This window comes from Dermacentor silvarum, chromosome 1 (assembly GCF_013339745.2).
Source record: "Dermacentor silvarum isolate Dsil-2018 chromosome 1, BIME_Dsil_1.4, whole genome shotgun sequence".
Taxonomy (NCBI): Eukaryota; Metazoa; Arthropoda; class Arachnida; order Ixodida; family Ixodidae; genus Dermacentor; species Dermacentor silvarum.
In genome coordinates, this window is record NC_051154.1 from 19,820,437 (window position 1) to 19,837,618 (window position 17,182).

Sequence of the window (17,182 nt, forward strand, 5' to 3'; positions counted from 1 at the left end):
CACCTGGGATTGTCTTTCGGCTGCTTCGGACCAGCGCGAGCAATATCTTCCAAGACTTGGCCAGCCTCGACGCTTCCTGCTCGTCAATGCTGAAATTTAACGTACACGGCGCACTTTTTTATTCCAGGCAGCTACACCGGCAGTTAGGATATTGAAGAAAAAAAAAAGTTTACGCAGCGGGTAGTGACGCTTGGTGCGGAGGAACGCAGCCGACCGCAGCAGCAAGATAATACAACGGCGTGCCGCTCCCTGTCGTCTGCTGCAAACAACAAAAATGGCGGCTGGGCGGCAGAGCGCCAGTGAATTACCCAGTGCATAAGCTTTTTCGTTACTCTCTTTGCAGAAAGGCGTATTGGCCCTTTGGTGTGTTTTATGCCACATGTGAATTGGCACATGGAATCTTGGCCAAACTACTTGCAGGATGATCTTCTGATGTATACTTTGTTTTGTTTTCAGGCAAGCCAATGTAGTGGCACCAGACAAAGCCGTGGCCATGACAATATTTCATTAAGTTGTCGAATTTATCAAGAAGCTTGAAACATGGAAGACATTTGTTTTGGAAGCGTGCACTAGTTGCTCAGAATAAAATGTCTAGTAGGCGCGGAATGAGAGGATTTTATTCGTAAGTACCTAATTTGTTATGGACACTTACAGCTGTTCCATTTAGTATATTGAATAATAATGTAATTACTTTGTAAAATGTTTACTTGGGCTAGTTCGTTAGGTTTCAAATTGGAAGTCGTGCTTGTGTTGCATCATTGCTCATCCATATATTTTGTACTGTTTTCAATATGGATGTAACCATATTGCAGTGCATCACTCTTGTATTACAAACAGACCTTGTTTTCTGTAAAAACAGGGTGCTTTATTGCTACGCATGTTCCGTGTATATTCGCATTATTGCAAGTAGATGGCATTTTCACAACTCTCCCCGCTTTCTTTTTTTCAAAATAATTTGTGTACGAAGTGTACCTCCACAACTTGCATAACGAATTCACAAATGATGGCTATAAACAGAGTGATTGAGGTAACCCGCTAAAACTTTGCACTTATATAGTGTACACTGTGAACAAATTAAGCATGTCTTCATAAATGGCCTGGGGTCATCATAATCAGCCCAAGTCATGACTAAAGTTGTCATAATTGCCCTGTGAGTGTCCCCAAGTAGCATTGAAGTGCACTTGCAGTTGGTAATGATCGCTACAGACAGATAAATAAAGGTGCAAGGCTGTAGACTTGCACTCACCCAGTTGAAGCCTTGTACCTTCTGATGATATTGTCATCAACATTAAGAGGAAAAGCTGAGTAACTGCATTGGGTTTTGTCTCGCGCAGCAGCCGTGCCTATTATAATGCACCAATGAGAAAGAACTGGAATTGGGCAGGCCATGTAATGTATAGAACAGACAAGCGATGCTCTAATAGAGCAATGGAATGAGTGCCGAAAAGAAATGCAGTCGAGGGTAGGCACGGGATTAGGCGGTGTGATGAGATTAGCAAGTTTGGAAAATGCGTATGGCTGATTCAAGACAGTGGCAATTGGAGGGTACTGGGAGAGGCCTTAGTACTGCAGTCGACATAAATGGGCTGATGATGATTAGACATCCTGATGCGTGTCCTAAAAAGCGCCTGGTACATTTAAAACTAAGTATACAGAAATCATAGCGAGGGACGTGCTGGCGGGAGTTGCTACGGGGAGGCATGGGGTAGCTAGCTTCTGCTCAATAAGTTTCTGTCAGTCAACAAGGAGGCCTCGCCTATAGGCGGCCTACAAGTTTGTTTTGTCGATTTAGGAGCAGAAATTTATTATTTGGGCAATCTCACCATGTTAGCCCATCCCTTTAATATGAGATAGAGAACTCTCTGATGAATCCTGGAGAAGTTTGCCTGGCGGCATGCCTAGCATGCTACTCCAGATGGATATAATGAAATGATATGCACAGTGCACACCACAGATACACAACGTACTCACAAAACGTACAAGTTTAAAATAAGGTTGCCCATTCAACATATGCCGACATGCTGTTCCTATGTTCTCATTACTGTCATTGTCACTTTTCAGTTGTCTATCATCATTTTCTAGCTCCTCAGCTCCTCAGACTGAAATACCATTTTTGAATGACATTACATGTATCAAATAATGTAATAAGCCTTATCATCATCTTTTTTTAGCAACACGGACTCCACACAGCCTCTCTATTTCACTTTGTTTAAGAATGAAAAAAAAAATTCGGTATTTGATTCGACATTCAAAGGTCGTTTTTCTTTTCGAATACTCGTATTTGATTCAATGTGCGAGCGTCGTTTGTTTCAAATATTTTTATTGGATTCTATTAGAAAATTTCGCTATTCGAACGCAACTGTAGCTGTTAGAGATCTCTGCAATGATTATTTTTTCCATGCCATGTAAACTAGGGTTGTCACTTGTCCACACTTGCCGTATGTCTGTTTTTATTTGCATGCATGTCGTGGTTTGTCAAGACACATCGGCCTTCTGTGCGATGAAATTAGAACTCTGGGTTTCAAGAAGTAGCCTGATCATTGCACCGTTACCACTGTGTATACAGCCAGTAACCCAGCAAGAAGAGAGGGAAAAAAAATTCAGTGCCATTCCACTCTGTGAAGGTGGATGACCAGTGAAGCTGTGTATGTGGGGATTGACGGTTGCTCCGGTGAAACGTTCCAAGTTTGCGGGATCGGGGCCACATGGACGGTTCGCATTTCTTTTCGCCTCGCGGTCCAGGCGGGCAGCACGCTTATACGCATGGCGTCCGCGGCCTGCGCATCGTCGGTGGTCTCCTTCCGCCGCCGCCGCGCCCATTCTCTTTTCTGTATCACGCCGTCGTTCTTGGTAGGCACGCTGTTCTTCTTCAGACCGTACAACACGCGGCCTACCCATTTCACCGTCAGAGCAGAACTGAGGAAACTACCCTACGTAGAGCATGACGCCAGGAGACAGAAGTCACTCAGATTGGATAGGCACTAGTTTGAACACGCGGGATGGCGTACACGTGTATGGTGTGAACGTAGACATGGCCGACGCGGGTCAAAGTGTAGTATCTGTTCTTATGAGCTTAATATGTGATACGGGTTGTATTTGGACCCAAGGTATTAAACTTATTTTTGCAAGGTGGCGGAGTGCTTGAAGCCTGCTTCACCTCCGCCGCGGGTCGGCCCGGTGCTGCGCTATCTTCGGGATCGGCCCCCGGTTTTTGGTCTACGGACATCGATCCGCTGGAAACTAGCCATATATATATATATATATATATATATATATATATATATATATACAGCTTCGCTGTGAAAGTTTTTCACGACCTTGCTGACTAAGTAGTCCCTGTAGTGCTTATTCTTGGCAATCTGCGAGCAGTGTATCTTCTCTATCTGGTATATCGCATTTCGCGCCAAACCAGGCTTAGCCACTCAAATGCGGACATTTTCGCTGCCGAGTCTACAAGCACAATGTAAGGAATCACTACACGTTACCTGAGTGCAGCCATATCACGCTTCACTTTATTAACGTGATGGCTGTGGTATCTGTAAGCATTGAATGCTGGCTAACCACAAGCGTGGGTTGTATGCTCTAGTACTTCAGCTGTCGGGAGCTCCGATGTTGGTGAGAGCACGGATACATATTTAGCGGAAGCTTTAGCGTTCTTTTGATATGAGCAGGAATATTCTCATCAATTTAGGGGTGTGCGAAATTCGAAACTTTCGAATAACGGATCGAGTGTTGCCCTATTCTATTCGGTTTTGGAATTGAGTATTGACTACTCGTAAATACGAATGTGCTTTAACACTTTTTGAATACGTTAAATCGCCAACTGTGCGATTCCATCCCGGCGGTCATTGTAGACATCAAACATGAAAAGTTACCTAGTGTATCGTGCTTTAATGTCACTCAGGGAGCCGGACTTCTCCGGCTACACCGCTAGCCTTCGCTCTCACCGATGGGCCCCGAGTATGCGAATAAACTGCTTGCTTGCTCCTGATGCCGCATTTGCAGTTTTAATAGAGAGTGCTTCATAACGTTAGTGTAATGAAGTAAAGTTGTAAATATATTAGGATGGGGAGAACGACTGCTCAGTATTCGAAAACTATTCGAAAGCTAGTCGAAATGTATTGATATTTGATTCGATTCTGTCACTTTTCGATTTATGTTTGATTCGGTCGCGAAAATTACTATTTGAACGCCCTTACTTTCATGAGAACCGCTGAACCGATTTGAGTGAAATTTGTTGCATTTAAGGAAAAGCTCAATTCTGCTGACTGCAATAATTGTTTTATGGTCTCAAAAACTTTACAAAACAGCCCAAGTTGCAAAAAAAAAAAAAAAAAAAAATCTGTTTACAATTCCACAACTCGATAACACAAATGTATCGCATTTATTTCGGCTACATCTGTTAGAACATCTAAAGCGGACAAATGTGGCTGATATTACAGCTTACATGAAATCGTTGCAATGTTTGCGAGAGTTTTGCAAAAGTCACACGCGCAAATCAGTAATAGATTACATAGTGGTGTGTAATGCATCAATTTTGTCCTCTTTTTATGTGTGCGTCTTACAGAACTCTGATACCGGTCTTTATTGCTGAGTTACTAAGTTGTAAAACTCATACTTCAGTTTTTTGAACATTTGCGATTTGCAATATTTTTGTTTTAAATGGTGGCCCAAAATCTCCCTACAGTCCACAGATATTAATTTTTACTCTTTAAAACCTAATTAAATTCGATGTAGTGGAAGCCGAGAAGAACGATTGCTCCGTTCCGTATGTTCCCATATGGGAGCTTCTGGTCTAAAGCTTTTTTTCTGAAATCGTACATGTATAGTGCCGTATATAGAATCACTTTGCTATGTTCGCGTTTGTTTCTGCACAATATTAGCGTCACTTGTTAATGATGTGCGGATTCGAAGTGAAAGTAGAGAACTAGACAATTACGATCCATCTTCTTTGTTACTGAAAGGAATGGCATCAAGTGACATTCAAATCGACCTCGCAATGTCGCCACGCGTGCAGAGCATATAGCAGACGATGCGTCATCCTTGCAGCGACCAAGCCGGTGCAGAACTCACAGTATCGACCGTGGTGATATTTTTATGGAAGATGCTGCACTGACGCTACAGCGAAACCTTTAACATGGCACAGTTGTTTCTTGAGTGAGGCTTTTATTTTGTTGTTGTGTCCCAGTGACACCGGATGAAGTGTCATTGACCAGTGACCAGAGCAGACGGCGAATAATCGGCAAGCCCAGTGCTCTCTGCACTATGCCTGTATACAATATATGAACTTCTTTCCGGCGTTGTCTCTCTCTGTAAAGCCCCGAACTGGCTTCGAGAACGTCTCCTACACTACACTATGCCCGTTATTGGTGAAAATAAATGTGAAAATTTTGAGTTTTCTCTGTGGCATTGGGGCTGTTCATTTCAAAGGCGAAAACATGGCACCTTGTGTCGGCCTCCGTTATTTCTTTCGCACGCTGTCATTCCGTGCTTTCCTTCAGGCTATCATCACTCAACCAAAGGCCGTTTTCTTTTTTTTTTTTTTTTAAATGCTTGACTGCTTTTTATTGTGCTTGCGACTAACACTGCGAATCAGGAAAGAGTGCAGCTTGTATTCGGTTTAAAAAGCTTGCCGGCTGTTCCCAATTTGCTCGCTGAAATGGCCGGTCATATATTGCACCCCAAACGAGCAGAGTCTTTTACTGGCTTGACGTCCGCGGTTGAATCTGACATTAGTCTTGTCCCATCGATCGTACCTCGCTTTGATGACATTCTCCGTGCGATAGCGTGTGCCGCCACGGATAGACGCTTCGTGGCCGCCTCGCTGTGCACGCATATCCGGCGGTGGCAGGCACGGCGGCGCTTTTTCTTCGTTTGCGCAAATGAATTACGCCGCGGCGCTGCGCCGCCGGCTTATGCAACCAGATCCCCAGAAGTGCGAAACCTTTCTCGGGAGACCTCGGCTGCGGTGTTTCCCAGCGGAGGACGCACGCCCCCTTGCCCCGCGGCAAGTTACGCCGCGGGCCTGAAACGTAGACAGAAAGGGGCGTAACCGCTTAGCGCCCCCCGCGTTCGCACGATTTGTGCAATGAAAGCATTTGTGAACAACCAGCTTACATAACGCGTCACGGCTCGTCTTCTGCTTTGGCGTGCGTGTGCGGGCTGTATACAGAATTCGCATAACGCTTAACCCGCCCGCTCCTGCGCAGCTCCGTCTACGCATGCAGGCGACGCGGCGGCGCCGCGTAGGCACGCGCTGCCTCGCGGTAGCCGGGCCGCGGATCACACCGTGAACCAAGACGACCTGTGTAACAACGAAACTGCTGCCATTTCCACTTAAAAGAGCACTGACACGACATTTTAGGCTATTCACTCTTTTGTGTTAATGAAGGTCCTAGACGTCTAAACCCAAGAAAAAAAAAAAAACATTTGAGGACGCTTAAGCTTCACCTTTAAAAGTGGAACGCGATAGCATTCAAAGAACCCTGACTGCTCCTCACGCTTCCCGGCAACTGCAGCTTATATGTAACCGTAATGCTTACCGGGAAACGCTTGCGGCGAACGCTATGCACGAAGGCGAGCTTTCTGGTAGAAATGCGCGGCCTCTTGCGTGGGCCAATCCCGGAGGTAGTGCACAGCCGCGCGAAAAAAAAAATCATTTCCAGGTTTCTGAAAATTAAACTTTTAATATTTCAGCCTGAAGCGATTTAACGTAAAAGGCATGCGCGGTGTTTTGTTTCATGGCATTTGTTCGTATGCTGTCATTCTCAAAATTCAGAGGAATAACTTTGTCAAGAATGTAAGACATGGTATGAGCAACTTTAGTGATAGAATGGTGTGGCAATATAACCCGCATATACCGCATGCCATATAGCAAGGCGTGGCATATACATAAACCTAAATATATGGGGAATTTTCGCTCACGGGACGCTGACACCGGATTTTTTTTTTTTTTTTTGCGACACGGGGCCCTTAACGCTATCGCGTTAATATTGGCCAGCCTCAGAGCGACCTAAATAATTTAATATAATATAGCTTTTCTACAGCCAGTTTGTTTCGTTTCTACTGTGTTACGTCATGACGCAAAAGGTAGTCACGTTGAAGCAGGACGTCGCGACGTTTTAACACTCGATCGGGCCCCTCCTATGCTGCTACTCGTTGTGAAGGCCTATATGGAGCAGCATAGGGGGCTACCGGGTGAACCGAAACGACTGTCAAAAACTCGCAATGTCCTGCTCCCACGTGACTACCTTTTGCGTCATGACATCACGACGCAGTCGAAACTATCTGCGGAAAAGCTATTTACAATATTTAGGGCGCTCTGAGGCTTGGCAGTACTTTTTTCTTCTTCTAGGAATCAGAGGTCTCGGACCTTCATTTAACGAAAAAAAAAAGGGGGAAAAAAAGGAGGAGTTGAAAGACGCTTGTCAGTACTCCTTCAAGAGAAACCATGCCGCTGCTCCTCTTGGTAGTGCGTATTTACAGTTCATTCCTGACAAACCCGGTTAGGCCGCATTTTCTGTCATGACGAACACTGTGCGAGAATTTGGTTGGTTTCCCTAGACCCAGTGCAAAATAAATAAATAAATAAATAAATAAATAAATAAATAACTAAATAACAACAACAACAACAACAACAACACAACAACAACAATAATAATAATAATAATAATAATGTAAAGAGGTTTATTGGGCGAGTCCAACAAACAGGCGGTAGCTCGGAACAGTACGCAGGGAGAACAAGATGGTGGTGTTCGAACGCCGATCTCGTGCCTTTTCCTCGTGATGATGATCGCTCAGTCCGGGATGTCATTATCTTCATAATAATAATAATAATAATAATAATAATAATAATAATAATAATAATAATAATAATAATAATAATAATAATAATAATAATAATAATATAAAGACTTACGCACATTCAACGCACGTGTAATCTTTGCGAATGTTTTGTGAAGCGGCTTTCATCTCCTGCATGCACCGCGTCATGACGTGAAGACCTCCACCACGCGACCGCGGATTAGTCTTTCCGGGATCTGCCCAGTTTACTCGATGAGAAACCTACCTCGAAGACGCGCCAAAACGCCGGAGAAGAAGGCATAGACAGCTTCGCGTTAAAACGAATCGCTTATCACGAACCGCCCAGTCGGTTAACTTCCGCAGTCGTTACCGGCGCCCGCTACTCGGGTCGCCGAGCGACGACCAAAAGCAAAGGGCGTTTCGGTGGACATAAACCACGATCAACGGGGACTGACATCGTCATTTTATTCAGGGAGCCCTCGAGCTGCCTTGCAGGCTGATAGTCCAGGGGTGGGGACAGCAACAGCCGGTGGTGTTTGCACATGATGCAGCTGATAATGCCCGGAAAGATTAGGTTTCTTTAACGCAATAGTGCGCTGCCTCTCTCTCTCTTTTTTTTTTTTTTTTTTTTTTTGAGCAAGTTAGGCGAAATGTCAGCTTTTGTGGCCCCACAAAGATCAGCACATCGCATGCATGCAAAGATTATTAAATGGCCCTATGAAGTGCATGAAAGAAGGCTTTGGGTCAGGCGAGGGACATAAACCACATTCATGCTTAACATTTGACTTTCGGTTTAATATTCGGGTGCACCTATACAGTTTTCTTTTATGCGGACCACTTCTGTCAAGGCGAACGGATTTTCTTGGTCCCTTCAAGTTTGTTTTAACGGGAGTCTACTGGGGTGGCATGGTTGCGCAAAAATGCTCTCTTACGTTACCTTTTTTATTTATTCTTATTTATAATCGTAAAGCTTGTCCTGCAGCATATATGGGTACCGAAATGAGACCGTGCAGGTTCTTTTCACATAATAATTGGAACATTAGCTTATGGAACTTATTTTCTGTAAGTCACTGTAGAAAATACTAGTTTGATGAGTCCCGCATATTGGCAGCTCTTAGAACTTTATCGGCCATGTTGCGCGGCGGAGCTCTAAAAAGGTGGTACACGTCCACTGTGATGCTCCACCACCCGGTAAAGATTAAGGAGGAGGAGCAGATACGCACAGGGATTAAGACACGCGTGTCCCGACGGAGAATGTCATCTCTTTTCCATTACGTGTATATACATACCAGCATAACTATCCTTTCTTTTCACCTCTGTTGTCTGCTGGTCTCACAGGCGCGGCATCAGTTCTTGCCCACAGCTTGCGTTTAGTACCTCCTGAACGTTCACCTTCTGTGTCAACAATTTACCTTGGCCTCTGAAAACACTTAGTCCTTATGCTGGACATGTCGCAGCTCGATGACTGATGCGAAATTGAGATTCCTGCTCTATACGGTTATGGTATGGTCAGCAGAATTACGTTTCCTATGAGATCGTCAGATTAAAATCAATAAAGAAATCGTATTTAGAGTTGTGGGCGCCCCCAGGTAACGTTCCCTATGGTGAGCTGGGTGTTGGCAGCGGCATGCGTGTGGCGTGCAGATTTCAGTATTGGGTTGTTGCCGTCGTGTTCATTTTACGCGTGATCTGATCTGGCGCTCCGCGAATCGCAAAAAGAAATCTCATTGCGGAAACTCACTTTCGTTTGTGCCCAAGGGCGGGACGGGTGGGTATGCGCCGCATACTTGGGCCAGCTTCCTCTCGTGTGCTTTTCGGATTTCGAATCTACCTTTCTCCCTCTCTATCTGGCAACTTTCGTCTCTCGGCTGCTTTCCGCGGAGCTTTTGTTGTTGACCTTCTGTGTGGGGTCGCGAGATTCTCCATTTATTTAAGTGCATTACGCCCTCTTAGACAGGAAAATCTTTTCTCGCGAGCATTCTTATAGCTCCTGTAGACTCTTCAGATGGTGAATGGCCGTGCGCCAACGTTCTACTCCAGGTGACAAGTATGACATATCAAGGCCTTTGGTGCCTTCTATATGCGCTATCTGTTATATCTGTTTACGTATATCTTCTTTACGCATTTATTCTCTTAAATCGTTATTCCCGGCTTATGGTCCATTCCCGTTTAATTGGTAGTTCCATCGAACCCTCTGGGACAGTGACATGGTGCCCGGCAACAGATTTCGTGGTATTTGGTCAATTAAGACGAAAGCAAGCAAAAAAGAAAAAGAAAATCCCGAAAAATTAAATAAAAGAAAAAAAGTCTTTCGCTGGTTTTTGCCTTAGTTCATCATCCCCCCCTAACACGCCCACCAAATAACCTTGTTGCATGCTATTTGGCAGATTTTCCCGTTCGCTCAAGTTACCCAGCAATAGTGCGTATGCAGCTTCTCGTTGTGAATAATGGATAATGGCGACGACCTTTTTTTTTTTTCTTTTACTTTCCAAGTACACTCGCCAGGACTGCGACAACACAAAACTGATGCAGAAACGCTGATAAGGGCAGAAATTGGCTCATGGGACTCGCATGGTGGCTTGGTTAAAGTGTCGGAAATCGTAGCGAAGTAGGTCAGTAAGTTAAGTAAAGTAACGTTCAAGTTAAGTAAAGTAAATTTATTTTAAAGTAAGTATACTTTATTTCCACAAAACAAAATATAGTATTGCGGAGGGAAAGTGGGGAAAACAGCTGCACGTGGCAGCTTGACCAGCCCCAAATACCCGTAAAACAAAAGGAGCAGCAGAGCGGAAATACAGTTTTTCAAATTGCTTGCAATTCAAGCACTATGACATGCCATACGTGAACATCACAGATGAGAAAAGACAAAGCAAGATGCATAAAAAAAAGAAGCACATCTCTATGCACTTTCTAACCTTTGATAATAGCATACAACTCACATAAGACTACGAAAAAAAAAAAGCAATAACATCAGGAGGAGAATAAAACACAATATCAATTTCATTAACAATAAGATCATTTATTAACCGAGGTAGTCTGTAGCGCAGCATTTGCGATCCGTAGTTAGTGCGTGATTTTGGTACGTGCCAATACTCTGGCTTTCTCGTATTGTATAGGAGCTTAGTGTTGCTTCAAAATTTTAAATATGTGTTTTACGTGCCAAAACCGCGATCTGTTTATGAGGCACGCCTTATAGTGGGGACTCCGGAATAATTTCGACCACCTGGGGTTCTTTAACGAGCACCTAAATATAAGTACACGGGTGTTTTCGCATTTCACTCCCATCGAAATGCGGCCGCCGTGGCCGGGATTCGATCCCGTGACCTCGTGCTCAGCAGCCAGCACAATAGCCACTGAGTAACCATGGCGGGTGACGTGTTGCTTCAAGTTATCCGTATTAGTAATGTATAGTTTATACTTCTGCTCATTTTTTATACGTAAGTACTAAACGATACTTTAAAAGGGCCTTTACTATTGGTGTCTTATGTTCATGAAATAAAGATGCTGAAGGGAAATCATATGGTTTGTTACAAATGTCGCGAAGAGCCTTCTTTTGCAGAATGTGTGCAATCTGTTGATATTAGTTTCAGAAGTCGTACCCTAGACAAGACAACAATAATATTAAGGGCTCCTTAAAAGTGTATTAAGTATTTGAATGAGGAAGTTAATTTAAGAAATAAATGATTCCAATGATTTATGAAAGCTTACTAGCAAGAAAATCTATGTGGATATATGCAGGTCATGGTATGATCAAAAAATACACCTAAAGATTTTAGCGAACTTACAGGCTCAATTTTAGCGTTGTTCATCATTAAATCTTCCTCAAAAGTAATTTGCATGTTCTTAGTGCGAAATAGCACGGCTTTAGTATTTTGAGAATTAATAGTGAAACCGTTATCAAGTGACCATGTGTGCAGTTTATTCAAAACTGCATTAGCTCTTATAATATATTCGGTAGAGCGGCTAGATGAAAAGATTAACGTATAGTGTCATCGGCATAGGCTACATATAGCGCGTATCATCATCAATGTTTACTATAGGCGTCTTGTTCATCAATTAAGATGCGTAGGGCCTCACCGGAAAGCGTCTGTCTCGAAATGTAACACTATATCCTTTGAGCATTTCCACCACCCCTTAGCTCGTTTGCTTCGTTGGCAGGTTTGCCAAAACGTCGCGCTTTTTCCTGCTTTTCTTTTCCTTCTGTTTTTTTGTATACGTTTGAACGTCCAGTATGAAGGAAGTTTTGCGAGGGTTTCCGGAGACGGTGGTTATGCGCGCCATAACTGTCGCTTATTATGAGTCAGAAAAAAGCTCGCTCAAAAAGAGGTTCTCGCTCTGATTATAGGCAATCGATCGCGTGCGTGCGTGCGTCTCTAAATATTGTGCCCAGTATGCATAACTATACGAGAGCGTTGCTGAGATCGCCGCTTGATATTCAATCCACCCAATGTCGGCCATTATATAAAATGCATGTGCAAACAATGCATTAAAGGATGCGCTAAAGCTTATAGTGGGGCTGATTCGAGTGCCTCACTCGAAATTGCGCTTTTCTGTTTGTCACGGATTCTTAACGTTGAAGCTCATGTTGCGTGGGCTTGATTGTCTTTAATTGCAGCAATTTGTCTTCTCTTTTTACGAAGTATCTGTTATATCGAAGATTGTCGCTTCCGATGCTGTTTCATCACAGCGATATTTGACTAGAATAGTGACGTATTGTTTATCCGGTTTTAGAAGCAGTGCTCAAGAAATACAAGGGGCCGGGTAAATAACTTCATTTCTAACCTGGTGCTCTTAACTTTGGTAACTGGAGCGCGGTTCTCACTCAGGCTGTTGATGCGTCTCAGTACCGGAACATAATTAGCGATAAGGATACAGTACGGCATTCACAAGTTCTAGTAGGCGTCAAGCGCGCTGTGAGAGAATATGGAGACTTGCTGCGCTTGTGCGCAATTAAGCGCACAGTTGAACGGGTTTTGATCACTTTCTCCGAAGGAGTGATTGCTGTGAGAGCAACGTTATTTCCAGTTGAATACTGTCTACGATATTGTAGTGATTAGGCTGAAATTGAACATTCTTTTCCTTGCGGGAACATACTTATTGAACTGAAAGAAAAAATGCATTTGCGAAGCTCGATTCTGTAAACTTACTGGTTGCTTGAATTCGAAGGGACGGGTAGTGTAAATTCAACCTCGCGTGAAACTTGCGCTGCCGACGTGGAATGTGGTTTCTACGCGTCGTTTAATTAACTTCTAGGTATAGCACGCGGTCGGTGGTACACATTTTTCAGTTTTTTTGTTAGAACATGAAGCGTTGCGTTGCCTTCTGCTCCGTCTCGGCTTATTCAGCAGTGTCATGCACTGTCTCATGTGCAGAGATGCTTTGATAGCGGCGATCGGAATGGGTTGATAGCGCTTCGCCACCGCCCCTGAATCTCCGCGAGGCTGCTTATCTGTAGCTCGCGCTATACACACTACCTCCAGTGCTTCACCGCTTGCAGCTATCTCTCCGCAGACGCGGACTGCATAGTGCATATATGCTATATGTTGTTGTTGAAACGTATATTAATTAACGCACATTCTCCTCCCCTCTTGACTATCGTCATCAAGGGTTGACGTGGCCAGTCCTGGCACCTTAGAGTTGGGCCACGAGGCACGCTTCACCAAGGTACGCAAGAAATGTGTCTATAGGAACCGTTTGCGCTGAATCCAACGGTTCGCGTCCCCTCTTGAAATGTGGATGGCCAGGGTCGCGCTTATACTGTATGATTATACGTATAATGCAGAACGCATATACGATAAGAATGCATAATTTGTGCGCAGAATGTGTTTTGGCGCTCGCGCGTGTGACACCGCGCTCTTTTGTTGGGAACGTGAGCCTCGCGTCGGAGTCCTCGATTCGCCCGCACTTACACGATACGACGAGTCCCCCTGGCTCGCGACCCGCGGCTAATCGACGAGATGCGCGGTGGGGTAGAAGACCACTTTGCGGGCGGCTCCTTGATTGGCGCTGACGTTTTTGCGGCAGCGCGCGATGCTTGCGCGTCTGCGGCTGCGCGCAGTCTCGTCCCCCTCGCGACGCTCGAGGCAGACGCCCGTCGCTGCCTCCGCAGGGTCAGCCTGGCGCCGTGCCACATTTTATTTTCGTATCAAAATCTCGCCAGCGCCTTTTGAGCGCACGTGCAAATGAAAGAAAAGTTTATTGAAAAACTTTTGTTTTCGATGGCCTCCAAGGTCCGGTTCTCCTAAGACACTTCGCGGGGGTCATATAACGCAAGCTGTTCCGTATGTATATCCTCGATCGGTCGGTCGAAGACGGCGTTTTGTCATTTGGTGACTGCAGCAGCGAAGATGTTTTTATGCGCCTTTTGCGTCAAGCGGCGCATTGTTCGTGCCGTAGACGGTCACGTTCCTTCTTTATGTCTGGACCTTGGAAAAAATTAACCATGCAGGCTTCGTCCCTGTCTCTAGCTCTGTGATGTGTGTGTGTGTGTGTGTGTGTGTGTGTGTGTGTGTGTGTGTGTGTGTGTGTGTGTGTGTGTGTGTGTGTGTGTGTGTGTGTGTGTGTGTGTGTGTGTGTGTGTGTGTGTGTGCGTGTTTATAGGAGTTAGGATTCTGTAAAAATGCCGACAGAAACTTGCTAAAATGCCTTTTATTGGCAGTTTCAGCTGCCATCTTAAAATGCTGGACTGCTGTTGCGGAGATGAAAGTTTTCCTATATCATGTGCAAGCCTCTGCTTTACGCTGTACCATGATATTCGTATGCTGAACAGTTCTCGGTCCGACTCAGGGCTGTACACTTTAACAGCTGAAAGGGAATATTATTGTCATCCGTCCGACACTAGCACGAAGCTACGAATAAAACCCATACAGGTTTCTTCGAATAAAGCTTCGCAATTGAAAAAATTCGTCCTGGTCTGGGGAGTCGAGCCCGGGACCGACGCGCCTTTTCGGGACCGTCGATTTACCATCTGAACGAGCCAGTAGGCTACAGATCGCTGAGCGAGCATAAATATGCCATCGCGTGATGAAAACTGAACAAATGCTAGCTTTATTCCACTGATGGCGTGGAAACTCTCGTCCGTCATCGAGGGCAAACGTCCGCTTGGCTTCCCTGTGCTGGTGGAAGGGGAAAGGGCACAAAACAGGAGAAAGAAAACTAAGCTAGGAAAGAAGGAGCGCTGTATTTTCTACAAGGTGAATATGCCAAGTGGGTTTTATGCGGAACAGCTTTTTTTTTGTTTTTTTTTAAAGCAACTCATATACAGACATATTTTTCTGTCAGCCTACGTTGCTAGGCGGACATTAGCGACCATAGAAATTTCAGCGATGATTTTGGTAATTTTTAATTAGTAACTGCGGATCGTAATTGCGAAACCGAAGCCAGGGAGTAGTGAAATCAAGTGTGCTTAGCAGGAATCCTCTAACTAGCACCACTTTCAAGATATGTGACCTTAAACTGCGCTACGAAATGCATGGGCGTTCTAGCTAACAATTAACTAAAAGCGTGCCCTTAACAGTTCGGGACGATCTTAACTGGAACGGCGAGACATTTTTTGGCAGATATTGGAAAGTGGTGATAGTTATGGGGGTTCTGCTTAGCATACGTGACTTCACAACTCCACGGCTTCACTTTCGCAATTGCAGCATGTGTCCTGAAGTTAGCAAATAAAGATTAATTAGTGTATATTAGTTAATTAGCTAAACCATCGTTGAAAATTTTCTTCCTGCTAATGTCCGCCAATAGCCACGTAGGTGTTTTGCAAAAACGTCAGGAACCTAGATATGAAAGAAAGTGTTCCGCATGAAACGAAACATCTGGTGCATCAACTGGCTACTCAGTTTCTTTAAAAATGTCGACGCGCACAACTGCGTCGACTCTTTCTTTCATTGTAAACGCGAACTCCTTCGAAGAGAAGGCGTTTCAGAAAGCATCCATTCTTGTCGCATAGTTGACATTTATAGTTTCTCTAAAACGTCGCACGCGCCATTGTTCTCCGAATTGGCAGCCTATTCGAAGGTTTGAATTTGTGTGTATGCAAAGTCGACTCACTAGTCAATTCATCGCGAGATTTTAGATGCATGCGGGATGCTGAGTGCGCTCGTGGAGCAGTGCGTCTGCCCAGACGGCGAAATAACTTTGCCGTTGGCCTCCAGCTTCTCAGAAACGCTATGTTTGCACATACAAGGAGGTGATCGCTGCCGCATGTGTCACAAATGCTTGTCAAGCAATTCATTCGTCACTCGAGACAAGCTTCCGGACATTGTGGCTTAATTTGCTTGAAAACCTCGCGTCGGCCTTGAATTCGTCGTGCGAAATGGAGGTTGGCTTTCCGCGGACGTATAAGGGACACCATAAATCTCAGGTTCCATGGTGCCGTTGTATAAGGCGTATGGATCCAGTTTGACAGTACAAATTACAGGGATAAAGGAAGGGCGCGCAGAAACGAAGTTGTAAAATAGGACGACAAAATTTAGGAACGCAAGAAACCCTAAACTATGATCCACGTTGCGGCGAATGTGCAACACCGCAGTTGTGTACCAGCAGGCTGCATTGTAGAAAGGCGGTGAACTCTCCAAACAAAAACTTCGGAGAAAGAACTGTTAATAGAAAAACAGCATTACATTACATCAGCTGCTGTGCAACGTCTGTTATCAGAAAATAATGCGCTGTTTTGGATGTATAGTTGGCGAGACGGAGAAAATCTATGCTTCGTTCTCAAAGCAGGCGCACTTGTCGACCAAGCGTGTGCGTTTCCCGCCGCCTGCAGTTGGGCAGCCCGGCTAGCTTGCGTGTCCTGCGGGGAATCCGCAACGTCGTTGCGTTTTATCCTGGCAGTTTCACCCCCGGCGAACGGACGGCGATTAGCGCCAGGCAGCGCCTGTCGTCCTCGTCCAGCCGCCGTGCTCTGCGGTTAATTGCCGTATCCCGCCTGTTTGCAGTTTCTCAGAGCTGCGCCGCCTCGCGCGCCCTCGATCCGCTGCTGTCCGGGGATAATTTTACTCGCTCCCTTTCGTTCGTCTTTCTGCCCGCCACCCCTGCAATCCTGTTTTCTTATTTTCGTGCTCACGTTTCTTCGCACATGTGCTTCTCAAGTGGTGTTGCGTCTGTTCTTAACGTTCATTATATATATATATATATATATATATATAGTTTCATGTTCATGGGCCGCCTCTTCTTGTGTGTGGTCCTAACGGCGATTCGACCTTGGGCAAGATCTTATATTACAGGGCTGGACTCTCGCTTTGAGGCACGTACAGGTCGTAACGGCGTACTGCGCCCTCCGCGACCGCTCCCCTCGCGGTCGTACAGTAGGTAGATGAATGAAGCGATTTCTCTGATATTTCTACATCTTACTTTACCATGTCTCTCTCTCTGCCGG

At 45.0% G+C, this 17,182-nt stretch overlaps 1 protein-coding gene and 1 pseudogene across 2 annotated transcripts in view; both read left to right on the plus strand.

Moving 5' to 3' along the window:
* LOC119457576 (band 3 anion transport protein) overlaps positions 1–17,182 on the plus strand; it is a 200,516-nt gene that overhangs the window by 47,468 nt on the left and 135,866 nt on the right. The window lies entirely within an intron of this gene.
* Positions 3,032–3,211, plus strand: LOC119437809 (U2 spliceosomal RNA; annotated as a pseudogene).